This window comes from Octodon degus, unplaced genomic scaffold, assembly GCF_000260255.1.
Source record: "Octodon degus isolate 3935 unplaced genomic scaffold, OctDeg1.0 scaffold00037, whole genome shotgun sequence".
Taxonomy (NCBI): domain Eukaryota; kingdom Metazoa; phylum Chordata; class Mammalia; order Rodentia; family Octodontidae; genus Octodon; species Octodon degus.
In genome coordinates this window covers 2817822-2834054 of record NW_004524613.1, presented here as the reverse complement: position 1 = coordinate 2834054, position 16233 = coordinate 2817822, and the positions used below count along the sequence as shown (strand labels likewise).

General features: G+C 41.0%; 1 protein-coding gene across 1 annotated transcript in view; it reads right to left on the bottom strand.

The window, feature by feature from the left end:
* Kif3b (kinesin family member 3B) overlaps window positions 1-16233 on the bottom strand; it is a 44375-nt gene that overhangs the window by 21246 nt on the left and 6896 nt on the right. The window lies entirely within an intron of this gene.

Below are 16233 nucleotides of genomic sequence, written 5' to 3'. Positions count from 1 at the left end.
ATGTGAGGTTCTGTGTTCAATCCCTAGTATCATAAAAATAAAATAAAATGGTCACTGTCTTTTGATCTAGCAATTCTTTTTTCATTTCTTTTATTACTGCAATAGCCTCATCTTTTATTTAGCCTTCTGACTCTGTACTTGTGCCTTCAACACTTTCACCATGATTTTCTGCTCTTCAATAAGGAAAACACGCTTGATCCTGTCACAGACACACTTGGCACACATGAAGCCCCGGTAAGCCCTGCTAATGTGCTTCTTCATTTTAGACACTCATAAGAACTTTAGGCCACACAGTTCGAACCCCTCGAAGTCTGCCTGGGCACACACCACATGCAGATTTGGGGGCCTTCCCAACCTTCTTGGTATAGAGCGGAACAATTACATTCCCTGGGGTTCAAGACAGCCTAGTTTTGTTAGAGGCAGTGTTGCAGGAAAGCCTACGATGGTACATCAGGTGCTGGATCATTGTGAAAGCCTCTAGACACCATATCTGGAAGAGCTGATCTAGCAATTTCTAAAAAATGTACCCTACTCCCCTACAGATACACCTGTCTTATAAAGATCCCGGGATATTGTACTGGAATATTGGTTATGGAGTCATTTGTGGTAGCAACAGACTGTGGACAACTACAACTGCTATCAAGAGAGGACTGAGGTTTTTTTGTTTTGTTTTTTTAATCTTTTTCAGAATTGGAAATTGAATACAGCAGCCACACCCCTAGTCTTTTTTTTTTTTTCATTATTTTTTGAGACAGGGTCTTCTTAAGTTGCTAAGTTGCTCAAAGCAGGTTTGAAGTTGTGATCTTTGTACCTCTGTCACCATGAGCACTCAAACCATAATTGTGTTAAGACCACACCCAGCTAGAAGGGGACTAAAATAAATATTATTTTTGGCTTTTGGGGGAGGACTGAACCCAAGGCCTTTGCAATGAGCTACAGGTTGAACTAAATCACAACATGCAGGCCAGGGAGATGGCTCAGTGTAAGTACTTCCCTGGCAAGCACAAGGGCTTGAGTTCAATCCCCAGTTCTGCCAAAAAACCCAAACAAACAAAATAAATCACATCATGCTGGTGGGGATACTAACAATGGGAAGTCTTTGTTTTGTTTTGTTTTTCTGGTACAAGGGATTGAACTCAGGACCTTGCTAGGCAGGTGCTTATGCTGTTGAGCTATCTCCCCGGCCCAACAATGGAAGTTTATACAAGTGTAGGGCATGAAATATATGGAACTCTCCGTCTCTTGTGCTCCATTTTGCTGAGAACCAAAAAATCCTCTAAAAATCAAGTCTACTAAAAAAATCAAAAGTATAAAAATGGGCATGTAACTATGTTACTGCTTAACATGCATGCAGTACTAGTAGAAGTATACATGTAAAAGTTGTAACAGTGGCAGCCCCAGCTGGGAAACTGCAGGCCTAGGGGACCCAGAGGTCTAGAGAGAAAGAAGTTCTCACTGTGTCTGCATTTATGCTGTTTGAATTTCTTAGCTCGTGTTGATACTACTTCTCAACTCTAACAGCATCAGCAAAAACTGGCCTGTGCAAAACGAGTTAAATGAAGATCAGAATATGGTACAATGCAGTGCAGAGAGGAGACTCAATCAACAATTTAATAGAATCTGAATGCAAATAAATAGGCATTAACAATTTTTAAAGTGAAGTCAAGAAAAAAAGATCTTTATTTTGTTGTACAAAACTTGGTGATTAAACACATGATGATTAAACACATCCTTTGGGAAGGGGAGGATTAAATGGATACACAAGGACCTAAAGGTCCTGATGACCTCAGTGCAGAGAATTTTTTAAAATAAATAATTCCAGGCCTGTAAGATAGCTCAGCAGTCTAAAGTGGTTTGATCCTGCACCAGCCCCGCCCCCAGAGAGGGCTGTGCCGGCCACAACAAAACAAAACAAAACAATTCCCATGGTTCTTGACCCAAAACACCCCATTGGAGACAGATGCTGCCTCCTCGCCTGTCTCTGACCACCCAGTTCCCCTGCCTATAGGCAAGTGTTGACAGATTTATAACCTTCCTGAGACACTTGAGGCACATACAAGTATGCATTCATATGATCTTACCCCTTTCTTTTTAAAACATGTCATGCAGAATAATACAATGTCCTGGATCTTGTCTTATCTCAACAACCTATCCTAAAAATTGTTTCCTCAATAAATACAGAGCTGCCTTAGTCTTCTAGATAGCAGCATGATGTTCACTGTGTGGATACATCATTAATGAACGTCCAGACTGCACATGATTTTGGCTGTTTCTGATACTCTGCTACAAAAAACCAAGGACACACTATCATTTTGTGTGTGGGAAAGTTTATCTATAAGGAAAATTTCATAGAAGTGTAATTCTGAATCAAAGGACACAATACATTTGTAATAGTAATAGCCATTTAGATCAGTGAAACAGTATTCTTTTATCTAGAAAATGATTGATTCCCTGCCAGGAAAAAGGTGGGAGAATAGGAAGTAATGATGGGCTGCTCCAGTTAATAAACAGACAGAGTCAACAGGGTTCCCCTTTGATCCTTCTTAGATTGTTCCTTGTTAAGCAGGTGGGAATACAGACAGTTACTTTTCATACTTCCAGTTGTTACATGTAATAAAATACTGTTGTCTACAATGAAGAACATATGTGAAATCATTTTCTATACATTCTTCCCCCCCTTCTTGATCACTGTGAGACTAAAAAGCACTTATAAGGTGGAAGGACTCTATAAATTAATATATAGATGGGTTTAAATCATACAGGACCAGGGATGTATCAGTGCTACAGTGCTTGCCTAGCATGCATGAGACTCTGGATTCAATCCCCGAGCAAGGGAAAAAACAAAAAAGGAGACCCTCCTGCCCAAGTCATTTCATCCGAGAAATTACACAAGTGATCCCTAATTTTTTACCCATTAAACATGACTAAAAAGATGGACATGGTGGTGCATTCCTATAATCCCAGCACTCAGGAAGCTGAGGCAGGAGACTTGCCATGAGTTCAAGACCAGCCTGAGATATAAAGTTCAAAGCCATGTGAACTACATACATAACGAGACCCTAAAAAAAAAAAAAAAAAAAGTAAATATCTCTAGAATAAATTTTCTACTGTCATTATTCCAAAAATAAAACTATTAAACTGACATCTAAATACCTGGTAGAACTAAGTCTCAAGCCATTTAAAGAAAACTAAGCACAAGGCAGCCCTTCCATTCATTCATCACCCTTAAATGCTATTAAGAGTTTTGCCAGATAGGAAGAAAGTACCAGACATTAGAATGGCCAATTTAAGGTGTCTCCTCATTTCTAGGGGAAGAGCCCTGAAAAGTGTGGACATTCAGCTGCTAGGCCTGTCTTGCTCTATTCCATTGCAACAGCCCTAGTTGGGCTGGGTACAAGTGAAAATCCCAGCCCCTTGAGCCTCCTCTGGGAGGGCCTAGATGTGGTGCTTTGGAAGCCAGACAAGATTCCTGACTTGAGAAGACAAAAGAAATGTAAAAGCAGGAAGAATACATACTGCTCTACATTACCCAAGTCTAAGGGGCAAAGCTGTGACATTTTCTTAGCAAAACAATATGGCCCTAAGACTGTATCAAAAAACCTGCAGCAAGCTGACTAGAGGCTCAGGGGCTAAGTTGTAGCTCTGTGTACATTTTGAGCTCTCCAAAATGATAAAAAACCCAAAGGAATGATAATGACCTACACCGATCTTAAAAAATTATAAAAAGGAATGAATTTCTAAATCATGAGTCCCTTAATCAAATCTCTTTAAAAATATCTGTTAACTCAACACAGGGCACCTTTCTTTTCTGAATTCACCCAGCTTGATGGAACACATGTCATATATTATTGATGAATTATCTCAGGAAGATGGACTAATTTAATTTCCTGCCACCAGGGCTCAAAATCTTGTTTTGGGTCCTCCTCAGAGGAGAGGGTTTTCTTGGAAGAATGCCCTGATACTCTTTCTTTATTATCTCTTCTCTTCTAGTGCATCTAATTACAGACTGATAAATCTTTAAAGGTATGCACTGCCTTGCCAGGAAAGAAAGAACCACAGGTCAGCAGCTCAGCACCTGTTTCTTGATCTTTTCTGCCAGAACTTGTCATTCATTGTTAACACCCACTGTCTGAGTGACTCTTATAGTAAAAAATGGAGTTTCTCCCACCTCATCTCTTTTGTTCATGCAGAAAGTCAGCTCACATTCTCCCGGCAGCCAGTCTTCCCACCGCTCTTTACCTCTGCTGTGTTTGGATCTGCGCAGCCTCGCCCCTGCTCACCATCTTGCAGCACCCTCTTGAAGTCTAGAACCAGGCGCAGACTGGGTTCTCAGAAACTGGGTCTCCTAAGGAGATTCTAGGGCAGAGGTCACAAACTCACCATATTCTACCCGAAAGGTTATTTTTTAGTGGTGGCAATCAAACCCAGGGCTTTATACACATTAGGCAAGCACTTTATCTCTCAGCTCCACCTCCAGTCTTGTGCTTGAAACTCTTTATGGGTTTACTTGGTGTTTTAAAAAACAACAGGGGTTGGGAGAACTCAGTGATAGAATGCTGGCTTAGCATAAGCAAGGCCCCGGATTCAGTGCCCAGCACCAAAAACAACCACCACGCTGCAACAAAGCCCTCAGCAACTCAAATTTCTGTATATTCATGTTCTAGTGAAAACTCTAGCACATTTATACAAGGAAACAGGCATCTAGAGAGAAAAAAGTAAAATATTCATGTTATAGACAATACAGTGTACTGTAATAAATTAAAGCAGGGGTCAGCAAACTATAGCCCACTGGCCAAATCTGGTCCACTGTCTGTTTTTTACAGATGAGATTTATTGGGACATAGCTATAGATTCCTTTGCTTACATATTATCAATGGCTACACAACATTAAAATGGCAGAGTTGAGTGGCTACCACAGAGATGGTATGGCTCACGAAACCTAAAATATGCATTTCCTGGCCCTAACAGAAAAAGCTTGGCAACTCCTGAATTAAGAGTTTTATTTACACACACACACACACACACACACAGGCACGCGCACATGCGCCTGAATAAATAATATGGTGGAGTAAAAAAGCAAGTTGTAGACTGATCATTTTTATGAGACATTTTTGTAAAACAATATGATATTCATGGATTAAAATTTATGTATATATAATTATGTATATAATACAAAAAAATGGAGAGAGAGAAAGATACACAATTTATAATAGTGACTGCCAACTTGGGCAGTGGAAAGTATGTAAAATAAGATACTTCAACTTTATCAGTAATATTTTATCATTTCTCTTAAAGGTGGGGAGGAATGAGGCTTTGAAGCAAATAGGAGAAAATATTAACAGCTACCAGTTCCAGCTGTTTCCTAAATTATTATAGCAACCAATTTCACAGTTAAAAAAAAAAAAGATTTTTTTACCCTGGAAGTACAGGAATACTTGGCAGTTTTTGACCAGTGACCCAAGCAACAACACTGAGCTGAACAACAATGTCCCTCTGGTGGACCTGGGCTCACCAATGCCCACCATCTGCCCCTCCTTCCTGTTTCACACCCAATGCACTTTGTTCATTATACTTTCTGCTGGGCTCCAGTAGGCACCTCTGTCTATGAACAAGTTCAAATATACATGACTTGACAAAGAAAGACCTGCCACGCTAGTCCATCTTTTTAAATGGCATTCACCAAGACTCTGTAGTAACATGCATGAAAAATACTTATACAAAACAGTTTACAAAACCAAATGACTGCATTTAATCACAATTATAAAAAAATAAGATACATTAAAACAGCAATGGTCCACTTTAGATGATGGGACTATAGGTAATTCCCCCTACTCTTTCACTATTTTGTGTTTTCCAAATTCTCTTCAACAAGCATATGATATCTTCAAATGGAGACAAAAATAAAGGCCTGGCAATTCCCCAGGAATATCTCTGCAAGAAGGAGGAATGTGCAGGCACACAAAATGCATACTAATGCATCTATAATCAATGCGTTCCTTCGCAGCAACAGCAGTATCCTCTAAGATCAGACCAAGCAAACACCTGCCAACTGCCTGGCCCAGAGTTCAAGGGCTCAGAGTATGTGAAATGCAGCCTGGGCTACAAATCACACGAGCCATCAGAAAAGCACTGCAACACTCCAGCAAGAAGATAAAAGCAGCTCCCTATTAGCCAGCCTAAGCCAACTCCCTGAGCAAGCTCCTCTCAGGGGAAGCAGCTGTTTTTATTCTGTATCCATCACATCGCTATCAACATTAGTCTCTTTCACAATTGCTTCTAATTGCTTTTGAAGTATCAGGACTCCCTGTTTGCAATCCCTGAGCTGCATCAGGTTGGCAAGTACAATTCTGGCTCTCTACTTCCTATGATAGCCAGTTATCATTTCAATGGGAATGACACACTTTTCCAAACCATCTTTGGTTGAAAAATAACACCACTGCCCTGCAGAAGTTTTAAAAAGACATGAAACTTATGTGAAGAGAATAGCTCTATCTTTGCTTATGTGTGCAAAAATCCTATTTGGAGGGATATGCAAGAACCAGATAACAATAGCTCTCAAATAAAAAGACTAGTTTTCCCTAAAAGAGCTGGGTGGCTGAGGACCAAGGGTAGGAGAAAGACTTTTCACTAAGTTTTGAATCATGTGAGTGTATTACTTGGTCTGGAAAAATAAAATTAGGGAGAGAAAGACATAAAATGTTGTGAAAGTAAGCAAATAATGAGGTGTGAAAATTCATTTTTTCCCCATTACATTTATCCATTAATATAAAGTAACAGAAATGTTTTATGCATGAAGAGCCCTAGGAGTAAAACTATCTGTGCCAAATTAATGGAGAAGGGGGACTGGGGAGATAGCTCAGCAGCCCAAGTGCCTGCCTGGCAAGTGCACGGACCCGGATTTGATCCCCAGTACTGCATGCCATACTGGCTCTGTAGCAAGACCCTGTACCAAATACATTAAAAAAAAAAAAAAAAAAAAAAAAAAAGGAGAAGAAGAAGAAGCTTCCTCTTGAAGCTTCTATGAGGCAATAAACTTTCATTCATTCATTTATGAGGATTGAGCCAGGGTTTCAGGCATTCTCAGCATGTCTACACTACTGAGCTGCATCCCCTGCCCTTTAATTTTTATTTTGAGACAGATTTTCACTATGCCCAGCCTGACTTCAAACTTGAATTGCTGTGCTTCGGACTTTCAAGTAGCTGGCAACACATGTATGCACCTCACATGAGGCAGAATTTTGAACTATTTAATGTCAATGTAGCAAGTCAAGTGACCTCATCTCTTCAAGGCTCTTGCAATAAAGATGCCAAAAATGAGACTGGTAAAATATATTTTTATTACAAGCACTGTTTATACACACAGCTATCTTTTTTGGAAGCAAGTTATATGAACTAATAAAGTCCAAAACACTTCTTTCTGGGTCCATGAAAGCCAGGGCATCTCAAATAGGCACCATTTACTTAAGGGTCAAAACTCTACTAGGCACACTTGTGAATGCCTGTAATCCTAGCTACTTGGTAGGCTGAGGTAAGAGGGTCAAAGCTTTAGGATCAGCAAGGGAAATTTAGCTAGATCCTGTCTCAAAACAGATATTCAAAGGACAAGCGACATAATTCAATGTAGAACTTTTGCCTAGCATATGCAAGGCTTTTCCAGTATCATAAAGAAAAGAAAAAGAAGAAAAAGAAAGCTAAATATAAACAACCCTTGAAGTAGTAATTCCATGTATTGGGATTATTTTAAGGACATAATTGAATACCTGAACATTTGTACAAAGATGTGTAAGTATGTAACAGCACTATTGCTGGGGGGGGGGGGTGCATGCCTATAATCCCAGCACTTGGCAGGGAGGACTGCTGCAAGTCTGAGGTCAGCCTAGGCTACAAAATGAGTTCAAAGTCGACCTGAACTGCATAGTGAAACCCTGTCTCAAAAAGACAAAAATGAGTAAGTAAAAAAAATATAATAGCACTACATTTAACCACTAAAGTACTCCCCAATAAAGAGATTGGTTAGATTATGACACATCTATACAATGGACACTATAAAGTCACTAGGAATGACATAGCTCAGCAAGCCTGTAATCCTAGCACTCTGGAGGCTAAGGCAGGAGGACTGAAATTTTAAGAGCAGCCTAGGCTACACAGGGAAGCCTAGGCTACGCAGTGAGATTCTATCCAAAAAAGGTGAATGACACCTCTAGGCATAAAAAAGAATGACATAAACCTCTAGACAGTATTTAGGTACAGAAATGAAGAGACAGAGTGTAAAGTCATGGTCAAAGGCATAAGTTTCACGTCTGGGTTTAAGCTGAGGTAGAGCTCAATGGTGGAGCACTTGTCTTGAATGTATGAGGCCCTGGGATCCAATCACCAACACCCTAAGACAAAAGAAACAGATCTAACTACAAAATCCTGAGAAAGCTAAGTAAGTCATAGCTTCTTCTGTAAGATGGAGTAAACAACACCTATCTGAAAGAACTGTTCTAAGGTTTAAATAAACTAATAAAAGTGAAATGCTTAGCCTTGTGCAATATGCATAACAAACATGCAGGAAATACATGCAACACTGATCTGTAGCTATGTGTGCTGGTTTTTTATTTTGCTTACTTTGGACTTTTTTTTAATGTATTTAGTATAGGGTCTACACTATGCCCCGTCTAAAACTAGTTTTTCTTTGGGGAGAAAAGTCTAGCACCTTGATTTTGGTTTAGGTATCCTAAGATCTTTAAGCCTGAAAAGATCAGACAAAGTAGATGAACAGTAAATGCCTGCCCTGAAATAAAAGTGGCACCTTGTACCCTTTATCATTTGATGACACAAACAAGCAAGCAAGCAAACGAACAACACTTCTCCTGGTGGAGAAAAGGACAAAAACCCCTTTTTGTATTCAATTGTGAAACATTCATAAAATACAGTCATAAAAATATATTCGGATCCATAGAATACCCACTCTGAATCAACGTGGGTCCAGGATTTTATTGTATTAAATAGTTACGACTCACAGGATTTCAAGAGCTTAATGTCGTCATCGTCATCATTGTCATCTTCTTTTCTTATTCCTCTTCCTCTTCTTTCTCTTCTCCTCTTCTTCTTCATCGTCATCATCATCATCGTATTAAACAGTTATGACTCACAGTATTTTAAGAACTTAACATCTTCTTTGTCCTTCCACTTCTCCTCCTTCTCTACTTCTTCTGCTGACCTTGAGCTCACTATGTAGCCCAGGCTAGTCTCAAATTCACAATGATCCTCCTGCCTCAGCCTCCCCAGTGCTGGGATTACATGTCTACTTCATTTTTAATCCACAAAATCACCTTATGAGGAAGGCAGGTATTAGCTTTTTTTTTTTCTTTTTTTTTTTTTTTTCAGAACCAGGGATTGAACTCAGACCTTTGTGCTTGCCAGGCAAGCACTTATTCTACTGAACCATCTCCCTGGCCTAGCCTCATTTTAAAAATAAGGATTGCGGGGCCTGGCCCTAGCTCAGTCCTTTAAGTGGCTGCTTCCACAAAGCTGTCAGCCTCAGGTTCCTGGAGTTCGAACCTCACAACTCTCCCGCTGGCCAAAAGTGCCCTGAAGGCATTCGAGGAAGAAAAAAAAATAAAAATAAGGATTGGAAGCTCAGCGAAATTAGTCTGTCCACATCACATAGCAATTAAGTGAATGATTCAAGATTGAAAACTAATTTGAAGACAACATTGGGCAATACAACAACCATTGTCAAATTCCCATTATTTTTGTTGTTGTTGCATATTTTAGGGAAGGGTCTACAGGGTCTCATTACTAGATCGGATTCACAGTGGGACCGGCATGGCAGGACCAGGGATTGAACCCCTGGCCCCTGTGCCTGCTTGCAGATGCTTTAATCTGCTGAGCTATTTGGGCAGCCCCCATTATTTTGGGTAGTTAAAGTCTATATCATTTTTTTTTCAAATTTATATATTTGGTATAGGGTCTCACTATACAGCTTAGACTCGTAGTGATCCTTCTGTTTCCAGCCTTCCTAGTGCTGGGATTGTAGGCTTGCACCACCATACCCAGACTTGGTCATCAACACAGTGCACTCCAGGAATGGGGCTGGCATGGAATGCAGGACCAGGAATCGGATCCTGGTCCCTGTGCTTGCCAAAGCAGGTGCTTAGTCCACTGAGCTATCTTGGCGACCCTTGTATATCATTTCAATTAATTTTTTCAATATTGTATTTTTTTTAAAAAATAAAATGGGCTGGAGAGATAACTCAGTGGCATAAGCACCTGCCTGGCAAGTGCAAAGTCCTGAGTTCAATCCCTAGTGCCACACAAACACACACACACACAAAGAATAAAAAATAAAACAAAATAATTTTTAAAAAATTGAAAACCAGACTTTTCTTATTTTAAAAACTCATATATTTTTAGTAACTTATTTACATATTTTTTTTTTTTACATTTATTTATTGTGTGTGTGTGTATGTGTGTGTGGCCAGCTCAGCCCACCAGGGGGCGGGGCTGGCATGTGGTGCTGGGGGATTGAACCGCGGTCCCTGTGCTTTGCTAAGCTTGTTTTAAGTATGTGCTTTAGACCACTGAGCCATCTCACCAGCCCTCCACTACTTTATTTTTATTTATTTATTTATTTTTAAATTTTTTTGTGGTACTGGGGATTGAACTCAAGACCCTGTGCTTGCCAGGCAGGCACTTATTCTACTGAGCTATCTCCCTGGCCCTTACTTTATATTTTTACATGCTTTTTACATGCTTGAGGTTTTCCACAATGGGTAGAAAATTATCCCCCAGCCAATGGCATATATATATATATATATATATATATATTTATTTTTATTTTTATTTTTTTAAATTTTAGGGAAGGGTCTACAGGGTGTTCAGGGCCTCACTACTAGGTTGGACTCGTAGTGATCTGCCTGTTTACAGCCTCCCAAGAGCTGGGATTACAGGTGTATGCCACAATGCCCAGTCTCAATTATGGTCTCAGCGCTCCCCAGGGGTGGGGCTGGCATGGCAGGCCTGGGGATCAAATCCCCAGCCCCTGTGCCTACTTGCAGGCACTTTAATCTGATAAGCTATTTGGCTGGCCCTTTAAATATATTTTTAATTTTAGTAAACACAATACAATCCAAAGAGCATGATGGTACACACATTCCTACAGTCTCAGAACTCTGAGGCTGAGGCAAGAGGATCGAAAATTTGAGCCCAGCCTATTCACAACAGGGTCATAATTCATGTCTCAGGGCTGCGAAGATAGCTTGGCATGCTAAGTGCCTGCCTGGCAAGCACAAGACCCAAGTTCAATCTCTGGCCCCACATGCTGTGGTGGTCCCAGAACCCCAGCAGCCATGAAACTTGGTAGTATAAGCCTATAATCCCAACACTGGGGAGGCTGAGATAGGAGGATCACCAAGTCCAAGCTGCATAGCAAGACCCTATATCAAATAAATAAATAAATAAAATTCATATATCTCACTGCTGAGCAGTTCTGAACCACCAGTGGTACATGCATAACAGTCCCATCAGGCAGCATGGGACAGTCCCATCAGGTGGTACACGCTGCCTGATGGGACAGTCCTGCATGTACCTCTGGTGATTCAAGCCAGTGGAAATGTGTTGATGATCCCCTCTCTCAAAATAAAAATTAAAAAGGCTGGGATTTAGCTTGGGGCAAAGGTCCTGGATTCAAACCCTAGAACCATAAACAAACAACAACCAATTCAAAACTCCACAAAAGTGGCACATGCCTGTAGTCCTAGCATCAGGAGCCTGAGGCAGGTAGATGGGCTGTGTGAGCCTGGGAGTTCAAACTGGTGAGGCTAACAAGCAAAAAGATTTCATCTCAAACAACAAGAACAAAAATGATTAATAGGATAAACTTTATGTGTCTGTCACTGGTGCTTTGAGATAGGGTCTTACTATAATGCCAAGGCTGGCCCCAAATTCTTGGGCTCAACTGATCCTGTCTCAAGACTCCCTCCCAAGTAGAATTATAGGCATGCGCAACCACAGCAGGCAATCCATTTAATCATTTTTAAGTGTATACCATAGTTGGGAAATGCTAATTATACTTACTTTGAGGCCAGGAGCGGCAGTAGTCTGCAGTCCCTAGCTACTTGGAAAGCTGGGGGAGAAGGACTGCAAGTTCAAGGCCCGCCTGAGCACTTTACCAAGACCCAAAACTTTATACCTATCAAACATCTCAACATCCCCAACACCCCTAGCCCTGCTAATACTGTTTCCATGATTTTTTTTTTTTGCAGAACCGGGGATTGAACTCAGGCCCTTGAGCTTGCCAGCCAAGCACTTATCCTACTGAGCTATCTCCCCAGCCCGTTTCCATGATTTTCGCTGCTCGGGATGCCTCATATAAATGGAATGACATAGTGGTTGCCCTTTTGTGACTGGCTTATTTCACTCAACATAATGTCCTTCAGATTCTTCCATGTTGTCACATGTGATAGGATTTCCTTCTTTTAAAGGCTGAGAAATAATCCATAGGATGTATATACCACATTTTCTTTTTCATTTTGTTTTCTTTTATTGAGATATGGTAGGTAGCCCTCATCATGTTGCCCAGGTGAGCCCTGAGCTCTCAAACCTCCTGCCTCAGGCTCCCTGATGGGATTACAGCTTGCACCACCACATCTGGCTCACATCATATTTACTTTGTTCCATTCCTATACCTAGGGCCATTTGGGCTGCATCCACCTCTCAGAATATGCTGCAGTAATACAGGCTATGCTCAGAGGCTGTTCATTTTCATCACACTGCCATTCAGCTGGGTAGAGACAAAAAGTAAAACACATATCAAAAAGGAAGAGGTGGACCTGAACATGGATGCACACCTGTAATCACAGTACTTGGCAGCTGAGGCAGGAGGATTGCAAATTGGAGGCCAACCCGGACTACAGAGTGACACTCTGTCTCAAAAACAAAGTATAACAAGAAAAAAATAAACAAATAAGAGGATGAAGAGGCTCAATTAGAAAAAAAAAAAAAAAACCCTTCAGATATACCTGCAAGTGAAACCCAGCTCTACTGTCTCCAGGTCTGGGACTCTGAACCAACTCCTCCCCTCTGAGCCACTCTGTAAGATGAGAACAGCACTAATAACCTGCTCCTTGGGGCTGTGCAGGGACAAGCACCAACGATCTGCCCCGTGAGAAGTGCCTTCTGCTCTGAAGAGAACGACAGGAGAACAATCTGAGACTTGGGCAAACAGTGTGGCCCTTGGAGCAAATAAGCTGCAGAGCAAGACAAAGCTGCGTCTGCTGGGCTCCAAAGTAGACCGCCTTCTCCACGCCTGCAGCATGTTCTGAGCTCCAGGCATCCCACTGTCTCTCCACAGCACATTCACAACTGGTGCCAATCTGTACTACAGGTTTCTCTCAACATCTACTCTCTTTCAAATCCATATTCTAGGGAAGCTGATGCAGGAGACCTGCCATGAGTTTGAGGTCAGCCTGAGCTACATAGTGAGTTCAAGGGCAATGTGGAAAACATAGCAAGAACCATCTCAAAAGCAAAATAAACAAACAAAATTCACTTTAACATGTTTATAAGGGCCAGCAAGATAGCTTGCTTAGGCAAGTGTGGGGACCAGGGTTCAATCCCTGGCACCACATGCTGTGCTGGCCCTGTCCCCAAGCATGCTAAGCCTGCCACCAAGACGGGGAATCCCAGCGCTGGGGAGTCTGAAAATAGGAGTTGGAGCCACATAGTGAGATCCTGTACCAAATGCATTAAAAAAGAAATACTATAAAAGAAAGTATATAACTACAGAAAATCAGTGTAACTGGCAAATAGGTAACTGTGACAATGAACATAAGCACACGCAACAGCACTATTAAGCTCTGGCTAGGGCTTGCAGCCCACCTAAGGCCTGGTGTGGTGTGTCTTTAGGAAAAGGGAGTTTAACAAATGTGAATAAACAGTCTTGACAGGGCTGAGGGGAATAAAGGGTGAATCATTTATTGATTAAAGAATCTAACTTTAAAAATTATCAGAACTGTACCTTTGTCATTACACTAAAATAGCCATCATTAAGATGTTCTCTGTTGCATTATTTATAGTATTTAAATACTGGAGTGGGCTGGGGAATAGCTCAGTGGTAGAGTAACTGCCTATTACCCACAAGGGCTTGGGTTTGATTCCCAGCACTGCAAAAATTAAAAATAAAAATGCTAGTCACACATTTTCTCTCTTCCTCTACAGCAGCACCCACCTATGATTAATCTGTGAGGGAGAACTGCAAATATAATTCTCTTAATCTTAAGGTTCTGGGTCTCCTTTTAAAAAATAAAAATAAATAAAGCAAACAGTCCAATTATAACACAGGACATAGGGAAGAACTGCACACTTACGCAATAAAATATATTTAGGAATATACTCGTATCTGGGCACTACAATGTTAACAGCTGTTATTTCTAGATTTAGGGTGAACTTAAGTAAGATTTAGAGTGAATCTTACTTGCTTTAATCTTTTCAGGATTTTCCTCAATGGAAACAATTGCTTTTATAACTGGGGGAAAATTCTATTTTTAAAAAAGCTATTAATTGAAGAAGTAAAGAAAGGAAAATGTATACAACACGACATAGTTCTGCTGCTGTAGTCTAATTCTATTATAGGTCTTGCAAAAGTAACAACTATTTCCACCAAGAACTACCTTCTTGTGGTTAACTTGGGCTGACATTTTATCTTACTGGATGGAATTTTTTATGATTTACCAGCTAGATTTTTTTGCTTAGGTTCTCGAAATGTGTTATAAAGTAACGATTACTACAATCCACTGAGGTGCTGGAGATCATGCCACAAGCTTTTAGTTTCTGTTTAATTTCTACCTTGCAACAAAGCCTAAGTAAACACTGCAGGCACTGCTGAAAGTAACACGAAAGCCCCAGGATGGGTAGCACTGTGTTAGTGCCAAATCCCAACCATCTCTGATGATCTCTATTTCACTTGGGCCCGTTCCATTTACACACCACGTTCAAGTATGAGAAAATGCAAGAGCTGCAAATATCTTGCCAAAATTTTAAAAATAAAACCATACCCACCCCCATTACCACTAGTTCACTTTCTAATGCAAATTATGATTTAAATAAATCAGCATACTAAAGATAGATCTGCCTGCAAGTGAAGAGCTCAATGTCCGCAATCAGTGTGACAAAGTGAGGAGACAATGTGTCACCATGATTAACTGAGCCTTAAACTTGAACATCCCAAGCTGCAGTGCAGATGTGTGATGCTGATAGGATCAGCTGGTTGTAATGCTCTGACTGCCAAGAGCACAGCCCTAAGAGCTCCACCCAGAAGCTCTGGGAGGGAGTAAGTCCAATATGAGGTCACCAGCGGGAGATGTCACCCAACTCACAGCTCAGTCTTTTGGGCAGGGCGGGAAGGGTTTTGGAAAGAACTTCTGAGGTCTTTTGGTTGAGCTACCTGCCACAAGTCACACAGCAAGTGGCAGGATTATTACTAGAATCCTCAACCCAAGTCCTATTGCCTTTTCAAGCCAGAATTTCCTACAATGCTACAGGCTTTGGCCAAGTTCTAGTGTTCTGGGGAAAGAGAAGATGTTGAAAGGAAAATAATGAGCCCATAGGGCAAAGAGAATAACTCAGGCACAGCGAGACTGAATCTTTTATAATTAGTCAGCAGGTATTCTAGGACTTCAGCCACCCTCCGCTCACCAGGTGTAGATATAATCACCAGAATCACAGATACAATCACAGAATCAAGAAGCTGACTCAGAACAAAAGCTCGAGGTTCCTCTGTGCTTCAGCTACTTGAGGCCTGGAGTTAGATCACTATGCAGTGAGAGGAAGTACATCTTACCAACTTGGGCATCTCTTAGTGGTCTCATTATTCAACGAGTGCCACCCATCTTTACGCTAAAATAGCTTAAGGGTTTTCCCCTTGATTTCCTCAGCTATTCTTTGAAGTCACTTCTTTATGGCACGCACTTGTAATCCCAGCACTCAGGAAGTTAAAGGAAGAGAATCCCTGCAAGTTCCAGGATAGCCTGGGCTACACAGTGAGTTCAAGGCCAGCCTGAATGACACAGTAAGACATGGCCTCAAAAAAAATAAAAACCAAAGTTACAAGACCAGGAATGTGGTCACTGCTGCCCACCTGAAAAACAGATGGAAGCTGGAGTGCAGCTCATTTAATATGTACAAGGTTCTAGGTTCCATCCCCAGCACTACACACACACACACACACACACACACACACACACACAC